This window comes from Rattus norvegicus, chromosome 1 (assembly GCF_021556685.1).
Source record: "Rattus norvegicus strain SHRSP/BbbUtx chromosome 1, alternate assembly SHRSP_T2T, whole genome shotgun sequence".
Lineage (NCBI taxonomy): Eukaryota > Metazoa > Chordata > Mammalia > Rodentia > Muridae > Rattus > Rattus norvegicus.
Genome location: NC_141534.1, coordinates 270,682,501 through 270,707,714, shown reverse-complemented (window position 1 = coordinate 270,707,714; position 25,214 = coordinate 270,682,501). Strand labels below are relative to the sequence as shown.

At 47.5% G+C, this 25,214-nt stretch overlaps 2 long non-coding RNA genes across 2 annotated transcripts in view; one reads left to right on the top strand and one right to left on the bottom strand.

Annotated features, from left to right (window-relative positions):
• Positions 1 to 9,448: 9,448 nt before the first annotated feature.
• LOC120097692 (uncharacterized) overlaps positions 9,449 to 25,214 on the top strand; it is a 22,503-nt gene continuing 6,737 nt past the window's right edge. Inside the window, exon 1 of the long non-coding RNA XR_015648337.1 lies at positions 9,449 to 9,534. This is a non-coding gene — a long non-coding RNA (uncharacterized LOC120097692). The remainder of the gene's footprint in view (positions 9,535 to 25,214) is intronic.
• On the bottom strand, positions 10,042 to 13,487 carry LOC108349828 (uncharacterized). Its single transcript, XR_015648336.1, has 3 exons — positions 13,311 to 13,487; positions 12,567 to 12,704; positions 10,042 to 11,990 (listed from the first exon to the last, which is right to left on the bottom strand). It is a non-coding gene; the product is annotated as an uncharacterized LOC108349828 (long non-coding RNA).

Sequence of the window (25,214 nt, the reverse complement as noted above, 5' to 3'; positions counted from 1 at the left end):
AATTCTAGATCAGGGCTGTGGGGATCCCTGGCCTGGCACACAGCGGAAGGCTGTCCTGGACCTCCCAGAACACAGTGTCCTGGCTTGTTGTACAAGACCAACACTAGATAGGATCCAATTCTTACAACCTAATTTGATTCTGTCCTTCAGCCTCTCAGCCTCCAAGGCAGTTGGGTGCTCCAGATGCTTGCCTATACTGCTGGCTCATGTCCTCACCACCGCCATTATTCTTACTCAGCTTCACCTTCAATTCTGTATCTTTTGGATCCTACACAGGGGACGAGTTACCCGACCAGTATTCTTCCTCATAATTCAGCCATGTTCCTGTGGACTCTGCCTCTGGACATTGTAATAGGACAGGTGTGTGGTTTTGCAGGCTTGCCCTTCTCCCAAACCTATCCAACACTCGGATCCCACACAACTTCTAAAACCACTGATCTACCTCATGCCCCTCTGTCAGAAACATGGACCAGCAAGGACATGCACTGCCTTTAAAATGATTGCCTGCTGAGATCTGAGATTTGTCTAAATGCTCGTGAATCTGTGTGATCCAGCACTGTTAAAACTCCCAGCATTATTACTTTATCCTCCCGCAACCTTGACAGAACCTGGGCTGGATTGGAGTGTTGGCCCTCCCCCAAATTTGTGTCTACCCAGAACTTCAGGATGTGACATCATTGGAGAACCGGGTGTTTGTGAATATACTTGGCTAAATGAAGATGAGGTCATCCTGGATTAATAAGCCTGATCTAATGGCTGATGTCTCTCCATAAAGCCACACCGGACTCATAGATACACACGACAAAATGGCTGTATGAGTGAGACTTCAGAAATCAGTTACAATCCACAAGCCAAGGATTCCAATGATTGTTAGATGCCACCAGACATTCAGGCAACGGAGTCACCATTGCCTGTTCTCTCAGTAACATTCTGAAAGCCAGTATCTCTGCTAACAACTCAATTTCAGGTAGTTAGGGCCCAGAACTGTGAGCTTGGTGTTCCAGGCAGATTTTCTCTTATTTGAAGGGAGCTAATGCCTGGTGATTCATCATGCAGCCCCAGGAAACCAGCTGTCACCTCCTATGCACTGTCTGCGCCAGGCTCATGGTCCTGAGAAGCCCAGCCCTCTTGGCCCTGATGCCTATGCAGCTCTCAGAATTCAATCAGCACAAATGGTCCTATGTACCTAGGATGGGTTCCCTGTCCACTTCATTTGTGTGCTTTATGTCACGGATTTCTAAACTGTTTCCCCCTAGAAGGAGACCTATGCATGCCCGACATGGAGATCATTTGATGTGATTGGCACATACATGCCCTGGAGGGCTTTTCAGTGATAAGAGGGGACAGCCAGGTGTGTGTTACCACACACCTACAACACTCAGGAGGCAGAGGCCGGAAGATTGCAAATTTGAGGCCAGCCTGGAATACCTTGTCTCAAGCGCCACTTTCACAAAGAGGGAGAAAGGATGGGTGGGTGAAATCTCCCCTGTTATAAAATATGCTTCAGACTTGCCCTAGTGGGGAAGAAATGGCTCGAAGAAAGATTACCAACTAGGAAGGGCTGTGTCCAGTTACCCTTTTCAGATAAACTTCAACTTATTAAAAAAAATACACGTGGACACCACAAAATTCCCATATTTAGATTATCATTTAAATATTCTTTTTAGGGTTGGGTGCGGTGGCACACACCTTTAATTCTAGCACTCAGGAGGCAGAGATAGGCAGACCCTTGCGACTCTGAGGCCAAGCTAGTCTACACACTGAATTCTAGGTCAGCCATGGCTACACAGTACGATATATCGCACGCACAAAAAATAACAAAACAAACGTTCTTCTTATTAAGCATTTTAGACAGCTTTATCGAAGTTAATTGCTGTATAATAAAATGAATGTTTAAAGTACAAGGATTGGTGTTTTCACACTTGTATAAACCCTGCGAGTTGGTCTCACCATAATCAAGATAATGAACACACTTAGCGGTTTCAAAAGTTTCTTTGTGTTCTGTTTTAAAACGCTGCTAAAATTCGTACAAAGGTGTCCATGCTCACCACTTTAAGTGAGCAGCGTAGGAGCATTAAGTATATGCATAACGCTATAACTGTCTCCTCTGCCCTCCTCCCTCTCACACGGAACCTTCTCAGTGCCCAGTAACCCCCGAGGCAGCCACCCCTCTAACACCCACAACTGAGCGATTACACTCATTGCACAAGGGAACCGGGCAACATTGACTGACTTATCTTAGCATTTGAAAGAGTGACAGATACTGCCGTGTTTCAGAATTCCCCTTTTTCTAAAAAAAGATTTACTTTAGTTTTTAATTTTGTGTATAGATGTACACACTCATGTGGACACGAATGCAGATACCCCAGGAGACAAGAAGGCATTGTCAGATCCCCTGAAGCTGGAGTTGTGGGCCATCAGACCTGCGTTCTGGGAATCCGGTTTGGGTCCTTAGCAAGCGCTAACTGCTGAGCCATCCCTCCACCTCCAGAATTGATTCTTTTATTTGGCAAGGGATGGTATTCTATTGTACAAAATATTCAATGTGAAATTCTTCGATGTTGGGCAGCAGAGAGAGCCTCAGGTCTTACTCAGATGTGCAAGTCTACAGTGTTGATAAGCTATGGTGTCAGATGTTTTAAATACATTTCTGAGAACACATTTTCGGTTTACAATGGGTCTCTCCACATGTAACCTCACTGGAAGGAAAAAAAAAAAAAAGGTAAGTTGAACTGATTGATTTTCAGACCTTAAATCAGTTTGACATTATAAACCTGTGATGGAGAATCTTTTTTTTTTTTTCTTTTTTTGGCTCTTTTTTTCGGAGCTGGGGACTGAACCCAGGGCCTTGCGCTTCCTAGGCAAGTGCTCTACCACTGAGCTAAATCCCCAACCCCTGTGATGGAGAATCTTAAACACATTGTTTAATTCTGTTTTCGTGTGTGTGTGTGTGTGTGTGTGTGTGTGTGTGTGTGTGTGTATAAACTTGTGATGGAGAATCATATATGTATATGTGTGTGTGTGTGTACATACTGACAGATGTGCTTGTATGGTTACTGTCTATGTCACTGTGATAAAATTCTCCAATGAAAGCAACTTAAAGGAGAAAGGGTTTGTTCATTTGGAAGGTAGGTAGGTCATGGCAGGTAAGTCACGGTGTCAGGAGCAAGAGACAGGTTGTCCACCGCCTGGAAGCAGGGATACGAGTGAAGGTGCTCAGCTGTCTTGGGTCTTTGTACTCAGTCAGCCTAGAACCCCAGCATCGGAATGATGCCACGTGAAGCTAAAGTGGGCCTTTCAACCTTAAAATCTAGATTATCCCTCACTGGAACCCTCCAGTCTGACCTGTCTAGACCAGCTCTCACAGGCGTGATGGAGGACAGTAATTTCCCCGGTTGGGTTCGTAGGATCTTCGAAGGTCGGCTGAGCCACGTTCTGGTTTCCATTTTATATCTTTGCTGGTTTTCTGGTTGTTGTTGGTTTTTTTTTTCATTTATTTCTTCATTTTTCTCTACCAGTTACTGAGAGCAGGATGATGATGTCCCTGGCTATAGTTCTGGTGTCTCTACTAGCCCCGGATATCCTCTGAAGCACGTGGGAGGAGAGGCGGGCAGCATGACAGACTGCACACGGCCCCTCTGTTGGAGGTCCGGGCAGAGCCCAGTGGTGATGGGTGGGGAAGGGAAGAAACAGGGAGGTGTTTCTGGGAGACATTGTTGAGGAGCAGTGTCACAGCTGCAGAAAGCTGCCCTGACAGCCCTGCTCCATGCAGTGCCTGACTGCGGCCTCTCCTCAGTTAGCTCCCTTATACCCCTGCTCCGCGCCTGTGCCTGACCGCGGCCTCTCCTCAGTTAGCTCCCATGTCTACTGTGACGCTTAGATTCCCTCATTTCTCACACACAGCCAGTTGTCAAGTTGCTCCTGAAGCCTCCGGCACATCCTTGTCCCATTAGGTGCCGGCTGCCGGGTCTACGGCTCACATTGCATTTCCATCTCAGGTCCCCGGAAGAAAGACTCTCTGAAGCTCATCGTGGACTCTGCTGGCGCTCTGATTACCTGCCGCACAAATAATGCATAATTCCTCAAAGTTGGAGTGGTCACAGAGAACCTCTCCTGAGCATCCCATACATTTTCAGAACTGCATATGAATTTTAATGCTGACATTTAAGATGTTGTCAAATGGAGCCAGAGTCTCTGGAGACCAGATCCTTCTCGAGTGTTAGACTCGGGCAAGACATATACAGTCCGGGCATGGAGGTTTACAATGCTCTCACACAGGCTGTCTCCCTTTGGAGTCTCTCCCTGCCTGCACTCATTACATGCCACAGGGTGCTGCGGCTCTCTCTCAGAGGACTCACTGTCACTGTCACTCCTTGCGGGCATCGTCTGTTCTGTGTAGGCAGCAGCTGCCAGGCCTCGAGATGAATGCTCAGGTTCTGCCTTGATGGGTAGCTGCCCCCAACAAATTGGCTCATGATCCACAGAGATCGTCTTCAGAAATGTGACAAACGGTGACAGGTGTGGAAGGTGAGCTTCCCTCCTGTTTCCAGCTACACCAGCTCCGAGGAAACTTTTTCAGCAAAGAGCTGTTTGCCCTGGAAGCTCCGAAGGAGGTTGGGGTCACTTGGTTCCAGGGAAAATGAACGGATAAGTAATAGCTGTACCCCATTCTCGTCATGCACACACCCAGACTGGAAGAGCTTAAATTCCAATCCTAGATCACGTGGTATTCTGGGGACAGAGCCAGGTTGTGATGTAGTAAAATACACATCTTGTCTTCTTCCTGTTCCCTGGCGTACCCTTCCTACAGACCTTGGCGTATTTGAAGGGGTGATGTCACTTTGCATGGGTTGACTGACAGCTCCCAGGTCACTTCAGGGTGGAGGCTTGTTCCTGGAAAGGTCAAGGCAGGAGGGCGTTCAGTCCTATTTTCCAGTGTCACCAAGGGCAGAGTGGCTGAAGGTCGAGTGTGTGTGTGTGTGTGTGTGTGTGTGCGGGTGAACGAGTGTTCAAGCTTTGGTGCCCCGTGCTCATGCTCTTATTTCTCGGTGGTGAGACCCCTGTGCTTCCCGAGGTCACAGGAACGCTCTGCACTGACTGTGTTCTGAAGTCAGAGGAGATGGCTACTGCCACTCTTCTGAGTCCTTTTGGGTGCCGTGTAGTCACTAACGGGACAGTGGGCGAAGAAAACACTGTGCTTGACCACAAGATTAAACCGGAGGCAGGAGGGTTAAGAGCTGTGGTGCCCGCTCGCCCGTGTGCTTCACCACTGAGCTGCCTACAAGGGACAAGGGTTTGCTTGGAGTGGAGAATTGAATAAAGAGAGTGGTTTGTTTTTTCTTTCATTGGATTATTTTTTTTAATTTACATTTCAAATGCTATCCCCTTTCCCGGTTTCCCCTCCAGAAACCCTCTATCCCACCCCAACCCCCAACCCCTACGTCCATGAAGGTGCTCCCTCACCCACTCCCTGCCTCCCTCCCTCCTCCCTGCCCTGGCATTCCCCTACACTGGGGCATCGAGCCTTGACAGTACAAAGGGCCTCTCCTCCCATTGATGCCCAACAAGACTATCCTCTGCTACATATGCGGATGGAGCCATGGGTCCATCCCAGTGTCCTCTTGGGATGTTTGCTTTTAAATCTCAGGTACTGGGGCATGACATCACCCAGCAAGCTCTAGGTGGGTGGCAGGTGGGTGGTCTCTGCCATAGGCCTTTCATGTGGCAAACACCCAGGCTTTCTCTTAATGGAATGAGTCCTCGTGGAAGCAGCTTGTCCACTCCAGAACTGAAAATACAGTGTGTGCAGCTGTAGAGAAAGAGCTGGGGGCCATGTACCAGCCTCAGGCCAATTAAGCCTGAAACAAATTCCAGGCTGCCAGAGCTCCGATTATACTTGGAGTGCTGTGGGCTCTACCCCACGGGGTAAAGCCTGCTGGACCTGCCCCGGTAATTGGGCTGAAGCATTGGCTCTCCACCCACGGCTTCCTAATGATCAATGGTGCCGGGCTATTTGCACTTTTAAAAAGCAAAAGCGATAGAACACGCAGTCGGCGAGCCCACCGGCCTGACTGCCCACTTTGAAAGCATCTCCTGGATGCACACTCTGGGTTTTTCTACCAATCCGTGTGGCATAAATAGGGGAGCGGAAAGGAAAGGTCAGAGAAGCCAGAGTTATTAAAGTGAGCGCTGAGGAGTCTCCCCATGTGAACAGCAGCTTCAACTCACGTGGGAAAAAAGAAAAAGAAATCGTGGATTTTCTTTTCATCAAAAAAAAACCACAAGCTCAGCATCAGGGAGGAAACAATTATTCATAAGGCCCAAAGCCGCCGCCAGAGCCTGACCGTCTTCCCAGTAGGGAAAGAGTGCAAGTGGCTAAGAGCTTGGGGTGATTAATTTGGGCCAGATTAGCTTTGTGTATCCAGAGGCTCCATCAGTGGGTCCGATCCACACAGCTCAGAGACCGGGCAGTCGGACAGTTGTTTGCTACCCCTAATGTGTGCCCACAAGGAAACAAGACTTAAGGAGGCAACCCCTCTTCTGCATCCCGCAGAAGCCTCTTTCTTGCTGTGCCGTGGGGTGGTGAGTCATGACTCTTTGCCTTGGAAGAAATCAGGCTCTAGAATGCTGTAACGGCGTCAGAGTGTCTGGGACCAAAGGGACCATAGTTATCGCTGTCCGCATTAGGTCTCCTCTGATGGGTACATGGAAGTCTGAAGTCTGAGGCTAGGCCCAGGCATCATGTTGCTACAAAACTCCCTTGGTGACGCTACCAAATGCCAACTTAGCATTATCCTTCCACTACCCAGAAGGGAAACTGAGGCTCAGACTAAACAAGGGACATGGCTACATCAACTGTTGCAACCCGATGGGGTGTATTTACTATCCACAGCCCCCAGCACATCTGCCAACACTCCCTCTTATACCTTCTGGCTACTGACCCAAGTAAGGCAGATTACAATAGTCACAGACCCGAGCCCTGGCAAGGGCCATGGATAATTCCACCCAGCAGTTCTGGGGAAGTTGTTGGCAGGAGGAGGATCTGAATGGGGTCTGGGCACATGGACAGATCTCATAACAAGGTTCTCATTGCTGACAGCACCTGCCTTTCTGCCCTGCCCCAGACTCTATCCAAATCCCCATGGTGTCCCACCTGACACCTGTGCTGACCAACTGGCTGCTCTTTTCTCCCTCCCGCTCTGAGGAGAGATAAACTACCTCCTCCAAACAGAAGCATTTTCCAGAAACATAGAAGGAAAGAGCAGCCACCCAGCTGGAAAGCAGGCAAAAACTCCATCAGAGAGATCCAGAAAGAACTCAAGTGGCCTGAGCATCACACTGCATGAGAGCAAAGGGACAATCCCCTGTAGTGGATAGCCCTGGTGCTGTTTCTATTTTGATGCTAATTCCATCTCCCCAAGAGGGGCCACAAGAGTGAATTGACTTCCTAGGATCCTTCCCCTAATGAATAAAGATTTCTAGGAACCAGTCAATGGGTGAGGAGTAGGCAGGACTTCCAGGTCAGGGAGGGGAAGAGGAGAGACAGGAAAAGGTGACCTGCTTTGGGATGGAGAGAGCTTAGAGGACAAAATGTAGCTAGCAAGAGGCTCCCAGTTTAGATGGCAGATCCACCAGGATTCACCACCGGAAGAGTTATATTTAGAATAGTTTTAAAAATTAGGATGCTAGTTGCTGTGCCCAGATAATGAATTACCTGTTGATTCTAAACTAAGTTTGTGTGGTGTTTTCATTCACGTGGCGACTCAACTGAGTTCCAGGGAAAGGTACCGTGGCAGGGCACCCCAGTCAGCCACGGGGATTTGGAAGCATGGAGCTGATGTGGCAGCAACCTGCCATGGGAACTTAGCAAGCCAGGTGGAGAGATTTCAGAGCTCCGGGATCAGAGTCTGTGGCCACCGGGCTGGCCTGCTCAGTGGTGCCATGTGGGGGGGGGTAGCATGAATTGCCATTTTTTAAAATTATTTTACGCAACACCCCCTTCTTGTCACACAACACCCCTCTCTTGTCCAATTGCCAGAAAAAGCCCAAACTCTGAAATCAGTGAGGGACCCACTGCAGAATACAAACCAGGACACTCATATATATGTTCAAAAGGGAACAATCTATGAACACACAGCCCATGAGCAAGTGACACCATTAAACATAGATGTTTAACGGTGATTTAGCAACCCCACATTGGAGTCCATATCCTTCAGATAACCCCACCACCACACACAACATTCACGAAGTTGTGTAAGTAGTCAAGCTTGGTTTGTAGTCACAAGAGACCAAGAGACCGGGAGTAGCTTAGGGACCCAAATGATCTACAAATAAAGGCAGGCACATCCGGTGCTAACAGCAACTAAAGAGTCTGTGTCGGCATGCAGAGCCTTCCGGGAAATATTTTAAGAAGAAAGAATTAAACTACATAATGTAAGAAACAGTGCATAAAGCCTGACCGGCTTTGCTTAAGAAAGAAGGAAAGTAATGCCTGTGTGGATTTGTTTGTATTTCTGTGAGCAACTGCGAGAATTCAGCCCTGAGCAGGAAGGTACGCGTGAGTGCGCAGGTAAGTAGGCGCGCAGGTAAGTCGGGACTTGACGGTAAGTTGGGACAAGGAGGAGGGGGCGGGTGGGGGGGCGTGAGCTTGACGGTGTAACTTTTCATATCTCCTTTTGAGTCCTGGCCCATGTGGATTTGTAATTGTCTCTTCCGAAGCGCATTCAAGGGCTGGAGAGATGGTAGGGCAATTGTTGCTCTGTGAAGGACCTGGGTTTGGCTCCCAGCACCCACACGGCAGCTTATAACCATCTGTTACTCCAGTTACAGGGATTCTGACACCCTCTTCTGTCCTCTATGGGCATCAGACATGTATGTGGTGCACAAACATGCGTGCAGGCATTCGCACATACATATAAAATTGTTGGGGGTTTTTGTTTTTGTTTTAAGTAAAAGCTTAAGCATATTCCATGACCTGCGATTTCTGATCCCACGCCGGCTTTGAGGCTAGCCCTGTGTACAATGTCCCTCTGAAACCTGAAGGCAATTGTTAGGTCCCTTTTCAAAGTTTTCCTGTCTCTTCCTCTTAAGCAGTCCAAAGCAGAGGCTGCATTCCAGTGCGTTTCCGGTTTCTATTTCTGAGCCTCTACTTACTATAAAGAGAGTGGGGCTTCTGAGTCTTTCTTCATTGCCCTGCCCCAACCTTGAGTTCATTGTTTCCTCTAATGACTCCTCTGCCTCCAGGCAGACAATCCAAGTAGTTATTCCTGTTTGTTTCTTTTTTCGCTGTCCCCTAATTTTCTTTGGGAAACCCCAACAACCTCCTCACCCATGATCCATCTCCAATGGAGGGAAGAGACATGAGAGAGCGAAGGAAGTGACCTCATCCTGCTACTTCCTGTGAGAGCGAAGGAAGTGATCTCATCCAGCTACTTCCTGTGGCAGAGGAAAGACTCACCTGGGGGCCACGGCCCTTCCGGGAGTTTCATCTTTCCTGTATTGACATCACAGTAATGGAGGGGAGCACCTGCTGAGGTAGGTTCCAGCAGACTTGGGGTGGGGGTTGATTACTTCAGATGACCTTTTGAGCCTACAGCCCCTTGACTGCAGTATAAGGTGGATTTTTGTTTGTTTGTTATTTATTTTTTATTTTTCTGAGACAGGTTCTCACTGTGCATCTCTGGTTGTCCTGGAACTCACTTTGTAGACCACATTGGCCTTGAATTCACAGAGATCCGCCTGCCTCTGCCACTCACTGCCTCTTAAGTGCTGGGATTAAAGGTGGGCACCACTATGCCGGGGGTGACTGCTTAAGACATTACATGTGTCCCAGAGCCCTGTGAGTGCAGACAGCTCATTGCTTCTTTCTCTCTCCCTTTTCCATTAGTCACCCAAATGGCTTAGCACACATTGTGACTATAAGAGATGATTCCGGAAGGGTGACAGGGACTATCAGAGCTTGAATTGCAAAGCCAGCTGTAGACTCATGAGAACAGAGAATCCAGAGACAGGGTCAGCTTCAAGAAAAAAAAGCCCAAAGTCAAGAGAAAAAAAAAACTGCATTTATTAGAATTCATAAAAGGGGTTGGAGTGGAGGGGGGACAGCTGCCAGAAATAAACAGACTGGTTCTTTTTCTTTTCTCCTTTAAAAAAAAGACTCACCATTTGCCAAGTGTGCAGAGCTCAATGTCTGATTGCCGTCCACAGGGAATTTTTTAAGTCAGGGGGAAAATAACGCAGGTAGGAAAAAGTGCTGAGTCAGGGAATCTCAGATGCGGCTCTGGGACCAAGAGGCGGTCATTACTGAAGCAATGTGGATGGACGGTGCTGGGATCAGAATATCATTTGAGAGGCCCCGGGGGGAACCCAAGAAGGAAAGATGGTTCACAGTCCTTCCATCTGCACAAGCTCCCTGGTACTATACTGTAGGAGATAGAAGCAGCTTGGCAGCCCCTCTGGGCGAGGGCTTTGCCTACCTTGGTGAACAGTGTGAGGTAAAGATGCTACGAACTTCTACAGTGATTTGCTATGGCATCTTTGCTAGTTCCACCAAAGTGGGAGGTGTTTACAGTCCCCAGGAAGCCTCAGCTGGAATCAGACTGACCTCTCAGCATCAAAAGAGCTGCCCACCAGACAATGCTGGGCAGGTAAAAAAACAGTGGGTAATGCTTGCCCAACACCTGAGCATTTTGAGAACTCAGTATCTGTTATTCATTCATTCATTCATTCCTTGACAGTAAACCATCTTGGAGAGCATCCTACCTAATTACCAAACAAGGTTTAAATTGAAGAGCAAGCTAACCAGGTAGAAATCAGCCAGACTGTACCCAGCTCTTCTCCTAAACACAAGAATGCAGCCGCTTTAAACATCATTCAGACCTATTCTCTCCCTCCCAGCCTGAACGCAAAACAAACATGTTCTTCTGGCATATCCTTGGGATAACCAGTGTCCTCATCTGTAGGTTCTGCCAGCTGCAATTCCTACCCAGTTAGGGTAAACCAGAGGGCGATGTAGGGAGATTTGCTGCCTTCCCAACTGCCCAGATGTGGGCTATCTGTGCCCACGATCCACTGATCAGGGTCTCCCAGTGTGCATCATCCAACACTTGGGAAGGCAGCAGTAGCACCAAATACTGGGCAATTTTACACTGGACAGGGCAAATTGATCATATTGCAAAGGGTCAGAGCTGCTTAAAGTGTCACTTTCAAATCCTCAAGGACATTAAGGAGGTGTTCTGAGTGACTTCTGATTGAACAACCGTCAGACATGGCTGAAAATAAACCTCAGGTGAGGAAGTGACCCCCATAAGACCCATGCCCAAGTGCAGGTACGCAGACTTTGGTTCACAATGGTCTCCTTAGTATTTGATTCATCGGGTAAAAGGCCATATCCGGGCTCACTTCTCTTGCATACCCCTAAGCCCATCTTCCAGAGTTTGGAGTCTTGGAGTCCCAAGCCCTCCCAGGTCTGAGGAGCTTTTGCCCGGGCTCACTTTCTGAACGTTGGCTCTGGAAGGGTCTTTTGAAAGCCTATGAGCAACGATGCAGGCAGGACATCTTCTAACAAAGCCTTCACAAAAAATCCTTTCCCCCAGGAGAGGCACAACCTGAACTATATTTCTGACCAGAGCAATAGAGGACAGAGAGACATTTGGTCTTACTGAGCCATTCTTCCCCCAAGGCACTTGCGAATTGCAAGAAAGGTTCTGGCTGCTGACCAGTTGCCTGTACTCTTTCTACCTGGGGGCTACATTCCTCCACACTACATTCTTGTCTTTCCCTTGGAAAGAACTAGAACTTTACCCAGAATACCCTGAGCCATTCCAAAGACATTGAAGCCTCTCTCCATGCAGAGCAGGCATGGACTGCTCAGACAGGTGAGGAAGCCAGGAGGTAGTTGGGACTGGACTGGAAAGGAAGTAGTTTGACTGGGAGCTCGGAGGTTTCCCAGAGGTTCGGGCCTTCCTTCCACACCTGGACAGTTCCTGAGACTGAAAAACAAAAACCAAACCAAAAAAGTTAGTTGAGGGTAAGAGCAAAACAAGGGCAGGCGTTCCTATAGTCAGTCAACAAATATCATGCCAGAGCACACAGCATTCCAGGTGCTATCCAGGCATGAGGCTGTGAAGCTCGGAGATTATGACTCCATGGAAAAGGACAGTAAGTGCTCAAGTGAGAGCAAGCAGGGCCTGTTTGTGCAGATGCAGATAACCAAGGGCTTCTGTCTGCCACCAACCTCAGGCTCAGCAGGGCTGCAGAAGAGACTGAGGAGTGGAAAATTTCACAGAGAAACTCTAAGGAGGCTTCAGGGTGCTCCAACTGCAGGGTGTTGGCAAGGGCACACTTTATGGTACCAATCGGTTGTGTGAGTTTAACTTTTTCTGGCTCTGACTGTTAGGAGGTAGAAGCTGGCCCTTGCAGAGAGTCTGGATGCAGAGATGGAGGGTAGTTTGTGTCACGTGTGGCTTGATCATTGTCAGGTTGTATGCCTAGCCCCTGTGACCAAGGTGAGATGCCACCCCGCACCAGTTAGAATGGTTAGCGAGCAAAGCAATGAAGTGACTTGCACTGTGAAGTCAGAGCCAGGATCGCCAGCGGAAACGGGAATTCATATGACGACTCCGGCAGAGCGTAGCAGAATTGGTGATCCAGGGATGCTACGCAGTCATAGGCAGTCCCAGCGTCTCCCTTCACATTCACCAAAACTAGAGAAAAAACAAAACAAAACAAAAACAAAATGAAACCCAAGGATTTCGATAAATAATGGATAAGTAAACTGGGAGAGTATCGCTGCCTAACTCATGAAATCATGGCAGGGAGTGACAGCAGGAAGATCTGGAGCTCTATGATCCTCGTCTGTGGTATTCTTGAAAAGGCAGAGGGACTAATACAGAAAAGATGTCGGTGTCTGTCATGAAGGAAGTGGGCATGGAACTGGTGGGTCAGGGTACAAGAGGACACAATAGATTTGGGGTGATGCCTTGATCATGTTGATAGCTATAGAGTCCAAGAATTTGGTCAAACCCAGAGAAAAGGCCCTTTAAAAGAATTAATTTTGTCTTATTGTAAGAATTACACAAAACGGAAACATATAATTATGGGAAATAATAATTGTTGTGGAGAATTTAAGCAAATAAAAAGAGAAATATATTTCCATATTGTTGGCCAGAGGACAGCTGGTGAACAACATTTGTAGAAATGTAAGTGGAGTGGATATTCCCAGAATCCTTAGAGGGGCCATTAGACATCTGGGACATGGAGATTCTGCAGTGTGTATAACAGTTACTCTTACATTCCTATGACCAGCATACCTGACAATTAGAAGGAAAGAAGGATTTCTTTCAGATCTCGGCCCATCATCGTAGAGAAGGCATGGCTGAGCAGAACGGCCTACATCACACTGGGCCAGGAAGGAGAGAGAAGCCAGTGCAAACTCCCAACAGGATTTCTTCTTCCTCTCCTTTGAGTCCATATGTGCGGGCCACAGCCTATCAGAGAGCGCCAACCATATTGACGATGGATCTTTCCGCCTTAGTCAGTCCTTCCTAGAAATACCCTCACAGATACAGCCAGAGGTACAGTCCACTAATCTCCTAGGTGATTCTAAATCCATCCAGGTTGGAAGGAAGCGACTGGGATGTCATGACCATGAAGAGGTCTGTGTGGCTGACTAACTAGAAGGCGCTAACCGGCCCAGCAGAGTGCTCAACAGCTCCTCGGGAAAGATCCCTAGGGAAGAACCAGGATGCCAGGCAGGACTGGGCAGAGGAACAGTGCAGCTGGTGTGGACCTGGATAAAATGTCCTCCTGCAGGACCATCCCCAACTGTAGGGCTCATCAGGAGGGTGCTCCTTAACAACTGTCTTTAACCACCCAATACGGCCCTGTCTTTAGGCACAGCTGTCTGATCACAGCAGAGGGTGGGAGCATCTCCCACTGCCAGGCACAGCCACACTGAGCCCATTGTGCTGTGGTGGGGTTCGAGGTGCCCTGGGGATGTGACCACTCCTTCTTTGCTCTCTCATATCATCACTGACTTGATAAACCCCTTAATCCAAAAGAAGGTGGGAGAAAGCCACGCGGAGCTTAAGGAGAAAAGGCTGTTTGCCGACTCACTAGAGCTGAGGCGGGGGCTTCTTTCATGGAAAGTTGATGGTTTATGGGAGCCTCCACTCTGATTTATATCAGGGAGAAGAAAAAAAAGAGTCCAACAGGAATCAGTTATTCTAATCATTATTAGATTTAGTCCAAGCATCTATTGCTGTTGGCAGTCAAGTGGTGTGGGCTATTTATTTGAAGGATCCTTGATAATCCATTCGCTTATTGATTTAGTTAAGCAGGTGCGTAAAGCTGTTTACTTGGAAGAAAAAGAGACTTTGTATTCAGTGAAGTAGAAACACTCTGTGGGTTAAAGGAGCCATATCAACATTTAAAAAAGAAAGATGTTGAAATAGAGTAACAAAATCAAGTGTGGGCTAAGGTCCTCTTGAGAGCTGGGCCATGGCTCAGTGGTTAGAGAGTCTGGCATCCAAGCAAGAAGTTGCCAGGTGGGCGTGCAGCCTGCCTCTGTCTCCAGTCTTAGAAAGTTGAAATAGAGAATCCCTGGAGCAAGACTGATAGGGAAGTATATTGCAGCAAAAATTAAAAAATGGCAGCACCATTCTCTCTAGTACCCTGGTGGCTGCGCTCTCACCATCCTCTGGAACTAGCACTAGTTTATCTCAGCGGCTCTATGCTGCCCCCCATCTACTTTCTGACCCGCTGTCTGTGAGCCATTCCAACACGGCACCCTGTCCGGCCACCCTGCCCTCAGTCATAGCTCTCTTGGCTGGTTTCCACCACACCAGGCATACACATCCCAATTCCATGGTGGGCCTGGTGCATCCGTCCACCATACATTCTCTTGAACTAAATTCTATCACCACATGAAAGGACACACCACACAATATCCTCTGGTCCAATTGATAAGATATAATCTGCCCATCTAGACAACACAAAATCCTGTACACACCCATCCCTTAAAAATAGTCATAACAACCTGTAGCTCTGTGCAGAGGAGAATCTTAACGTCTGCCGCCATGTTCTCTCAGCTCCTCTCTCCTCACTCCGGCTCCTCCCTCCCCTTCTAAAACCTCTGCTCCCACCTCCCTTCCTTCTCGTCCAGTGGCAAGCCTCATTTTATCTCGTCTGCTTTCGCCTGCATAACAACATCAACCTACAGAAGTAGGCCACACTGGCAAACTCTGGGTTTGACTGAGACCTTGCTTCACAAAAATAGAAAGACTGGACTTCACTTTTTGGCACACGCACGTGTATATATATATATACACACACACACACACACACACACACATTTGAACATGCATGAAACATACACCACATATGAATTAAAAGAGGAAGAAGAGGGGAAGGAGGAGGAAGAGGAGGAAGAAGAGGAGGAGAAAATGGTATCTTGCAAATTGGAAATACCTCATAAACTCAGAAATGGGAAGACACAATGCAAGCACCTGCAAGAGGTTGGTGTCAGGAGCTGACAGGGATCCGCACCCTTTACTTGCTGCCCTCTTGTAAGGAAGATGGGGACGGATCTGCAGGTGTGACTGAAGAAGGCCGTCCATACTCGACTAAATGTGTGATGAGGAGGGAGGATGTTTGTCAAAAGGGAACAAGTTGATAAATAAACTCAGGCATTTTAGAAGATGCAGTATTATTGATTGCATAAAAAAAAAAACCCTTAGCACACAGAGAACTACAAACGGACAGAGCTGTCAGCTCCTTTCAGACACAAGAAAAATCTCTTACAAACAAATCTTTGTGAGGTTGATGGGTGGTCCCTGCAGAGAACCTGGCTATCTCTTAGGAAGAAATCTTTAACAACTCCTCTCTCACCCTGCTTTACTTTGTAGCACTGCCTGTCCAGACACTGACGAGGGATGTTCTTATTTTCCATAGATGGTCCTAGACATAGGTGTCATGGTTCTAGCCATGTCAAGAACAGTCTCCAAACCCCAAGGCAGCAAAGTCACCAGTGTTCTTCTTAGCCCCCCTGACAATATTCTCTGACCTTCCGCACCAAAGCGATTGCTCCTCAGTCTCAAGCAATGCCTGAAAAACCACAGGCCTCTCAGGAGGCCTCTTCCATACAGCCTCACTCACCCACTATTTAGCATCCAGGCAGCTGGACTTCTGGTCTAACCAGCCTCCTCCCCACCATTATCCAGTAAGCTTTTCACTCACATCCTTGTATCCGCTTCTGTCTCTGGCTTTCTGTGAGTCCTGTATTATTCAACTTAGTAAGCCAGAGCAGTTCTCTTAAAACACTTATGACAGAACTATAGCCAACTGGTATACCTCACAATTCTGTCTTCAAAGGTATACTCATATTTCCAGGAGACCAGGGTAAGGATGTCCATGGCATCACGGTGAGGAAAGGCACCAAGGAGGCCATTAACTATACAATGGAGAACTGCCACTAGGTCCCTCCTCTGTATGACACAGCAGCACACACAGAAAACCATCCCTCACAGGATGGGGGTGAGTCTTACAAGACACAGAGTTGAGCAAACGAACCAGACACAAAAGGATACATCTGGTAGTCCATTGACTTGAGTTGTACATGTGTGTGGTGTACATGCCTTCCTGTGTGAGTACATTGTATACATATACACATGCATGTGGAGGTCAGAGGATAACTTCCGGTGCCATTCCTTAGGAGCTGTCCACTTTGCTTATTGAGATAAAGTCTCATTACCCTGGAACTGACTGATTAGACCAAGGTAGCCAGCCAGTAAGCCTCTGGAATCAGCTTGGAAACAGCCTCCCAGTATTGGAATTTACAAGCGTGCACCACCCTGCCTCACCTTTTAAAGGAAAACATGTGGGTTCTGGGGATCAAACTGTGGTCCTCAGCTTGCAAGGCAAACACTTCACCAATTGAGCAGTATCCCCAGTGATTACACACAGTTCTCAAGTAGGACAAATTAATTTAGAGGTGGAAATGGAGAGGGTTGTTAATGTTAGATGTTTGGGGAGCAGAGTGGCAACAGGAAGAAGCCTAGCGGAGGCACCTTGGGGATGCTGGAGTGCCAGGGTTCTTGATCTGGCCAGAGCTGGAGAAGCATGCTTGCTTTAATAGATGTCCTGCTGACTTGGAAATTTCACTGAGCTCTGCTCTTACGATGCACACGGCGCTCTTCTGTCTTGTACGCCATCCTTCAATAAAGAATGTAACCTTTCAGATAATTGTACAAGGAAGACTGGAAATAGATGGAAATGAAAATCGTGAGAGCGTCCTTTTCAGCCACTCTGAGTAGAGGAGTCAGTGCTCATCTGGAGTGCTTTGTGCCCATTATGTAGAATAAGTTGATTTCATTTAGTTTCAGGACTGGTAAAGGAGCCCTCCACCAATATGCCAGGCTTGTCAAACCACACACTTCATGGGGTACTTTTAGTGTAGAGTTTGGAGTTTGGTTTCTTGAGACATGGATTCAGGCCCAGGCTGCCCTAAAACTTACCATGTAGATTGCCTCAGACTTGTGATTTTTCTACTTCAGGCTCAAGTGTTGTGATCACAGGAATGCTGCTACCGTGTGGGCTTGGTTGACGGACTCAAGGTTAACTACCCTTCAGGTCTGAGACCTACTAAGAGAGAAGTAAGGCCAGCTTCTGATATCTTAACCCAAGTACCACAGATGACATCAGAAGGTTTCAAAGCCATGCTCAAGACCTATGCACCACCTTTCACTTAGAGCCAGACAAGTGCACAGTGTCACCAAGACTATGAAGCTCTGTTGATGGGGACTCTCTTGCTTTCCCATTTTCTTAGGGTTCAGACATGGCAGCTTCCAGAAAGCAGGTACAGCCCACCTCAAGTCCTTTGTACAATCTTCCCCTGCTCCTGAAAGACTGTATTTTAAAATATTGTTAAAATTTCTGATATTTATCTATCTATACCTCTATCTATCTATCTATCTATCTATCTATCTATCTATCTATCTATCTATATCTGTACCTACATATCTATATCTATCTCTATCACTATCTACTATCTACCCTCCATTGCCTTCCTTGGACCCACCACGCCCCCTGCTGGCCCCCTTATTCCCAATCACTTCCTGCTCCACTCTCTCACTTTCTGTTCAGGTCCTGTGTGTCCTGTCACAGCTCCTGTGTTCACACTTCTATTGGCCATGCCATATATCTTAAAGTGAAGGTTAAGAGCACCCTCTCCCACTTAATCTCTTTGATTCTTCTCTTGCGTCCTATCTCATCAGATCCTTTCCTCACCACCAGCTTCGACATCCTCCTCTGCCTTGTCTCTCCCTGGCCTTATCGCCTGTGATGCATTACATCATTTAGTTACATCGTGCTGCATTACGTCACTTACTTATGCATTACCTCTTGCCTCTCCTCACACTAGAACTGGAAGGGAAGCGTTTGCCATGGGCTTGCTTCACTGTGTCCGTTCCATCTTTCCTACTTCCTGGCGTTGGTCTTCAAGGATGACCTCATTCCTTTGCAGTTTCCATTTCCTTCATTGCAGAGTTGGCTGACAGCACCATGGGTATAAAAGTACCAGACCCCTCCGTGGCAGTTGCCCTTGCCCTTGCCCAAGGAATGAGGTCATTTGACAGCCTTGATGCCTGAGAGTCGGCTTGATGACCCAGAAGATGCCTCAGTTGTTAGAAATCTGATGAGTCTTCTTCCCATGGGTGCAGTCAAAGCAAATGTGGTCTTGACATTTCCTATTTCCAAACTTTCAAAAAGGGAGTGGGGGGTGCGCATTGAAGACCCCTGTTATTCAAGGAATCATTTCAGACTGCTAGGAATGGTTGAGTGGCAAGGAAAGTCATCCGTGAGTTAGGTGGAAATGGATCCTTGATGGAATGTCCCCAGCTTGTGAGCTGGCAACTGTGGTTACTTGTAACTCCAGACTTAAGTGGAAACTTAAGGGTTCTTTGGAAAGTTGGTTGTGTTAGATAGTGTTTTGCTGGGGCAAACAAATGAAGGAATGTTTACCTGAAGTGAACACAGGTGAACGACTAAAACTTGTAAAGGAACGTTTAGCTGAAGCAGTCACAGGAGAAAGGATATTCTGTTACAGCAAGCACATGAAAGGACACATGATGAAGAATTCTTCACGAACAACATGACGTATTGGTTTGCCTTAGATTGCATAGTTGAGTGAATTTGTCAGGACTCCATATGCATCAAAAATCTCCTGGGGTGAGCTGCAGTTGCTTGCTGCTTCCATCGACACGGACTGATTGGCAGGGTGAGATAGACACATGTGCTGAGACAAGACCCGTGGAGACACATGATGTTTGGAGTATATAAATAAGACTAGATGGCCAGTGACAGGAGCTGAACTAGGCTTGCTTATAGAGCTAGCTGTGCAATGCTTGTTGGTCTCGAGTTGTCTCTGATCTTCCCTTCACTGAGAGAGGCGCTGAGAACTTCTCCTGGTGTTCCTCCTGGTCCCTCCTGCTGTCATGCCGATGCTGAGTCCTGGCTGTCTCTGCTAAATTGTGCCACTGCCACTGATTCCTGTTTGCTATCCTGACTCTACCAAACTGCACTGCTGGGTGGAGGGATACAGGCAGGTTAAAGCCTTTAAGAACCATCATTAAAAATAAGGTTTGAAAAAAATTAAAGTTATACCAGACAGTATTGTTGTCAATTCCAGAGACACAGTGGTTCAGGTCTGGCTGTCAAGGCTCAGAACCCCTACTCCATCCAATTCCTTACCATAGCAACTTAATGGGCTATGCTGTAAAAGAAAGAGACAGAGAGACAATAAGAAAATAAAGTCAAAAGTAAAATGTGGGGACTGAAGAGATGGCCACCCAAGCTTTAGGGCCAGAGACCCAAGTAAAGGTCAGGCAGGTCTAGTCACCCACCTGGCGCTAGCTAGTCAGAGCCAAGGTATTCCCAGGGCAAGCTGGCTAACTTAGAATTATCAGAGTCGGTGAGTGCTGGCTTTCAGGAAAGATCCTGCTTCAGTAAATAAAGTAGAGAGTGATTAAGGAAAAACCCTGCTGTCAACCAACTTCAGGCATCCACAAATACACACATGTGGACCCACACATATATACACGTGTAAACATGCATTCACACACGCACACATACATTACATACACATATCCAGAGGATCATGCAGTCAGGACTCTACCCATCTGACAGAGCAGCTCAGAGCAACATTGGGTAGGCAACAGATCTGAGATCTGTCTCCTCCCCTGCATGGAGAATGCTAGTATCTCCATCAGAAGTCACTTGTGGAGAATGGATTGGGTAAGACACAGCACATCATAATGCTAGAACGCTATAGTAAAATCGGGGCCATTGCTAACCCTTCTTGGATGGAAGCCCATTTGCATTGTGAACCACGTGCAATGCATTTGTGAGTGAAATGAGAATATTCCCGTGGAACCATCCCTTTCCAGGCAGGCTTCTCTGCTGGGAAGGATGGAGAAGAAAACAAGAGTGGAGGAGACATCCGGTGGAGACTCCTCCACACAGAGAGCTGGCATCCAGAAGCTGTGCTTTATATTTTGCTCATGTCAGGCTACATAAACTTGGCACATTGGCTATAAAATGTACAAGCCATATGGCCCCAGGTGCAGGAAAAATCCTCCTCCAGGGAAATCAACTTCTTTTCCTCCATCATCCATTCTGACTGCAGCCTAATTCAAGCCAAGTTAAAAAAAACTCAGACACATGAAGGTTTCGTAGGGTGTTCAGTGATGTCCGCCCCTTTCTTTCTTTCTTCTGAGAGCACATCTGTGTTATTATTTGGCAAAGTGATGGGAACATGGTGGTTGTGCCTCCACATATGTGAGAAAGAGGCTCCATGTCACCTCCATGTCAGATTTCTGGTAATGGCCACCATGTTGTCTTCCCCTGACCTAATCATTGGTGTTTGAGATTTTATATATATATGTTTGTTTTCCCCTGACCTAATCATTGGTGTTTGATAAATATATATTTATATTTATTTATTGGCTGCTTCTAGGGACAATACCCTTAGCTCCTCAACATGTATGTGAGCGCACACGATGTCATGTACATGAACACACAAGGTGTCATGTATGTGAGTACACATGACATCATACCCCTACACATGTTGGCCCGAGGAGTTAGCAGGGCCTCAGTTCCTCTGTCTCACATGCTGTCTGCTGTCCCCTCTTTCTATGGATGAGGAGAGGTGCTTGTGTGAAATGTGAGATGTTCCCCTATAGGTGGATAGGTTTGAACTCTTGGTCCCTTGCTGTTTGGGAAGACTGTGGAGCAATTGGGAAGTAAGATCTAGCTGGCAAAGTAGGTTACTGGAGGCAGATTGCAGGTCAGGTCCACCTCTGATTTGTGACTAGATTTCTGTCTCTTGCCAGGATGCCAAGAAGTGATGCTGTACCTTACACTTCTATAGTGACACCTTCCCCAATCATAATGACCTGAAATCCCTGACACTGTGGGCCAAAACAAACCCTTCCTCCAAATTTGGTTGTCTCTGCTGGTCACCTGGCCACAGTGGTAACACAGCAGGGAACCTGTCAGATCAAACTTCAACCAAATCGACAGCTCATGCTAGAACCTGTGTCTTAATAAGCTAACATAATGGGATTAAACATTTCTAAATCCTATTTCTTTTTTAATTTTCAATTAGTCTTTGGGGACATAGAGCCAAAGTGTTTCTTAAGGATGAAATGGTTTTGTTTTCATGTTCATCTAGAGAGAAACATGAGATATCTCTGTCTCTGTCACTCTGTCTCTGTCTCTCTCTGTCTCTCTGTGTGTGTGTGTGTGTGTGTGTGCGCGCGCGCGTGTGTGCGCATGTGTGCATGTGTGGCATATGTGTGTGTATGTGTATGTGCATGTGTGTCTGTGTGTGTGTGTGTGCGCATGTGTGGTGTATGTGTGCCTGTGTGTCTGTGTCTGTGTGTGGAGTGTGTGTGTGTGTGTTTGTGTGGTGTGTGTGTGTGCGTGTGTTGTATCTGTGTGTAGAGTGTGTACGTGTGTGTCTGTGTCTTTGTGTGTGGTATGTGGTATATGTGTGTATGTTTGCATGCAAGTGTGCGTGCATCCTAAAGTTGAGATTAGGAGTCATCCTTGATAACTCTTCCCCATGATTCAATGAGGCGAGATCTCTCAGTTGAAGCCAGAGCTTGCCAGCATGTCTTCTGTCATCAACAGCTTGCTTTGGGGCTCTCCTGTGTCTACTTCCTAGAACTACAGGTTGAACTCTACGCCCAATCTGCATTAATACGGGTTCTGGAGAATCCAAACTCTGGTCCTCTGCTTTAACAATGGAGCCATCTCCCCAGCTGGAAATGAGTGGAACTGAAGGGTGACTCTCTTTCCTTAAAGCATCTGAGGTCCAGGGTCTTGAGCACACGCTCAGGAGAACCGGAGGAGGGGGTGCATGTGTTCAGGAGCCTCTGCCTGCCTCGGTGGATGAGCGGTGTGGGCCGGCTGCCTGGAGTGACTGACGTGTAGAGGAACGTAGCTTAGGCAGACTTGAGGTCTGCGAGTGCCTTTCTGAGAAGAAGCTGTGCTTGCAGGATTGTGACAGCTTCTTCCCTCCTTCCCAGCAGAGAAAACAATTATTCTTCACATTAGTCTCCCTCGCTTCAGACCCTCATCCATCTCCATCCAAATGGCCAGAGATGAACAGTGTCCAAAGAGCTCCTTGAAAAGCCTCCATCAGCATAAACATGCCAACGCCGGGGTGGCTCCTCTGCTCGCTGGGGTCAGGCCTTCCTGGCCACCGAAATCTGCGCTGCCTCAGGCTGGAGCTGTGGCCTCTGCCCACTTGGCTTCTGTCACTACTTTGCATGAGACCTTCCCAGTCCCTGTCAGTGTGCTCTGGAGCCATTCATTGTCCCTACAGGGTTGCTAATGATGACCCTTTATTCCTCCCAGAAGCTTGGTCAATCTCCCCAGAGTGCTGCCTTTGACCTTTCTCAATCTTTATGGTCCCATCAATGGCTTTGAAGGAGAAAAGTACAATTTATCCAGCCCAAGACAGAGGGAGCCTGGAAACCACAGAGTTGGGTTTTCTAAAGACATCTCATTTTTACTCCTTTATCTTAAGAGCACCAAAAGTGAAGGCCAGGAGGGGGTGCTCCCATCACCACCCACCCTTTGAGCCACGAGGCAAGCTGCTGCTGCCACCCAGGATTTGCAAGCATGAGGAGACTCTCTGCTCGAAGCTTCCTAGGGTCTGATTTTTTTGTCATAAAGCAATGAGAATTTTATTTTAACTATTTGAAATGGTCTTGAGAAAATCCCATCTGTGAATTTCATTGAAATCAGCAAACACTAACATCGTTGGCTTTGAACTCGTGTCTTGGAAGGTCAGGAACTACTATCTAAGATTATTAGATTCTAGTGGCCACTGTAACACGTGACTACCCACCAAATGTATGTCTTTTTCATAACAGATATGAGTTCTTCTTTGATACCTTCAAAGGCCACAGTGTAGTGAGACCCAAGGGGCAGTCAGCATGCTGTTTAGGAAGTCAAGTTCCTTCTGGAGGTGATAGGGAAGGATCCAAGTCCCCTGAGGACTTGACCTGTGGGGATGTCAAAGGAAGAAGGAAAAACAGACAGACAGACAGGACAGCTGGGGTCATGTGGACCATGCCCCCTCTCATGGGGTGGTTTACACAGCAGCCTCAGTGTATTTATTATGGGCAGTAGCATGGCAGGAAGGGGTTGGCTGTGCTCAGCAGGAGGTCTCCATAGGCAGGTGTCTTGGGCTGCAAGCATCCAGGCTATAAGATCACCACGGTTGCACACAGTGCCAGCATTCACTGTGACCACTGGAGGCTGTTCCATCCCACTGAGCCCAACACACACAGAGAGGGCTTTGCCATTCCCAAGGCTCTGACACACTGGGTCTCGGACACAGTGGTTCCCATGTCAACAGTACCCAGTCTCTCAGGGTTTCCTCAGGTCCCCAGGAGCTTCCAGTAGTAGAAAGCATTCTTTGTCTTATGAGAGCATCTAAAGCAGTTCTCAACCACTGGGTTGAAACCCTTTGGTGGTCAAACAACTCTCTCATAGGGGTCGCCTAAGATCATCTGAATATCAGATGCTTAAATCATGGTTCATAGCAGTTGCAAGATTACACGTATGAAGTAGCAACGAAAATAATTTTATGGTTGGGGGTCACCGCGACATGGGGAACTGTATTAAAGGGTTAGAGCATTAGGATGTTTGATCTAAGGAAAAAGCCAGATGGCCTTTTCCTTTATTTGTATAAAGTCATGGGAGCAGGTGAAACCTGGCACCATGACAGCCATCTTGTGAACAAGAACAAACAGGAGAATCTGAGCTGATCCAGCGAGGATGAGAAGCGGAGTCATGATAGGCCTGGGATACACCTTTGTGTGTGTGTGTGTGTGTGAGTGTGTGTGTATGGGTGTGTGTGTGTGTGTGGTATGCCATGGTATGGGTGTGTGAGTGTGAGTGTGTGTGTATGGGTGTGTGTGTGTATGTGTGTGTGTGGTATGCCATGGTATGGGTGTGTGAGTGTGAGTGTGTGAGTGTGTGTATATGGGTGTGTGTGTGTGGTATGCCATGGTATGGGTGTGTGAGTGTGTGAGTGTGTGTGTATGGATGTGTGTGTATGTGTGTGTGTGTGTGTATGGGTGTGTGTGTGTGTGTGTGGTATGCCATGGTATGGGTGTGTGAGTGTGAGTGTGTGAGTGTGTGTGTATGGGTGTGGGTGTGTGTGTGGTATGCCATGGTATGGGTGTGTGAGTGTGTGAGTGTGTGTGTATGGGTGTGTGTGTGTGTGTGGTATGCCATGGTATGGGTGTGTGAGTGTGAGTGTGTGTGTATGGGTGTGTGTGTATGTGTGTGTGTGGTATGCCATGGTATGGGTGTGTGAGTGTGAGTGTGTGTGTATGGGTGTGTGTGTATGTGTGTGTGTATGTGTGTGTGTGGTATGCCATGGTATGGGTGTGTGAGTGTGAGTGTGTGAGTGTGTGTGTATGGGTGTGTGTGTGGTATGCCATGGTATGGGTGTGTGAGTGTGTGAGTGTCTGTGTATGGATGTGTGTGTATGTGTGTGTGTGGTATGCCATGGTATGGGTATGTGAGTGTGAGTGTGTGTGTATGGGTGTGTATGTATGTGTGTGTGTGGTATGCCATGGTATGGGTGTGTGAGTATGAGTTTGTGAGTGTGTGTGTATGGGTGTGTGTGTGTGTGT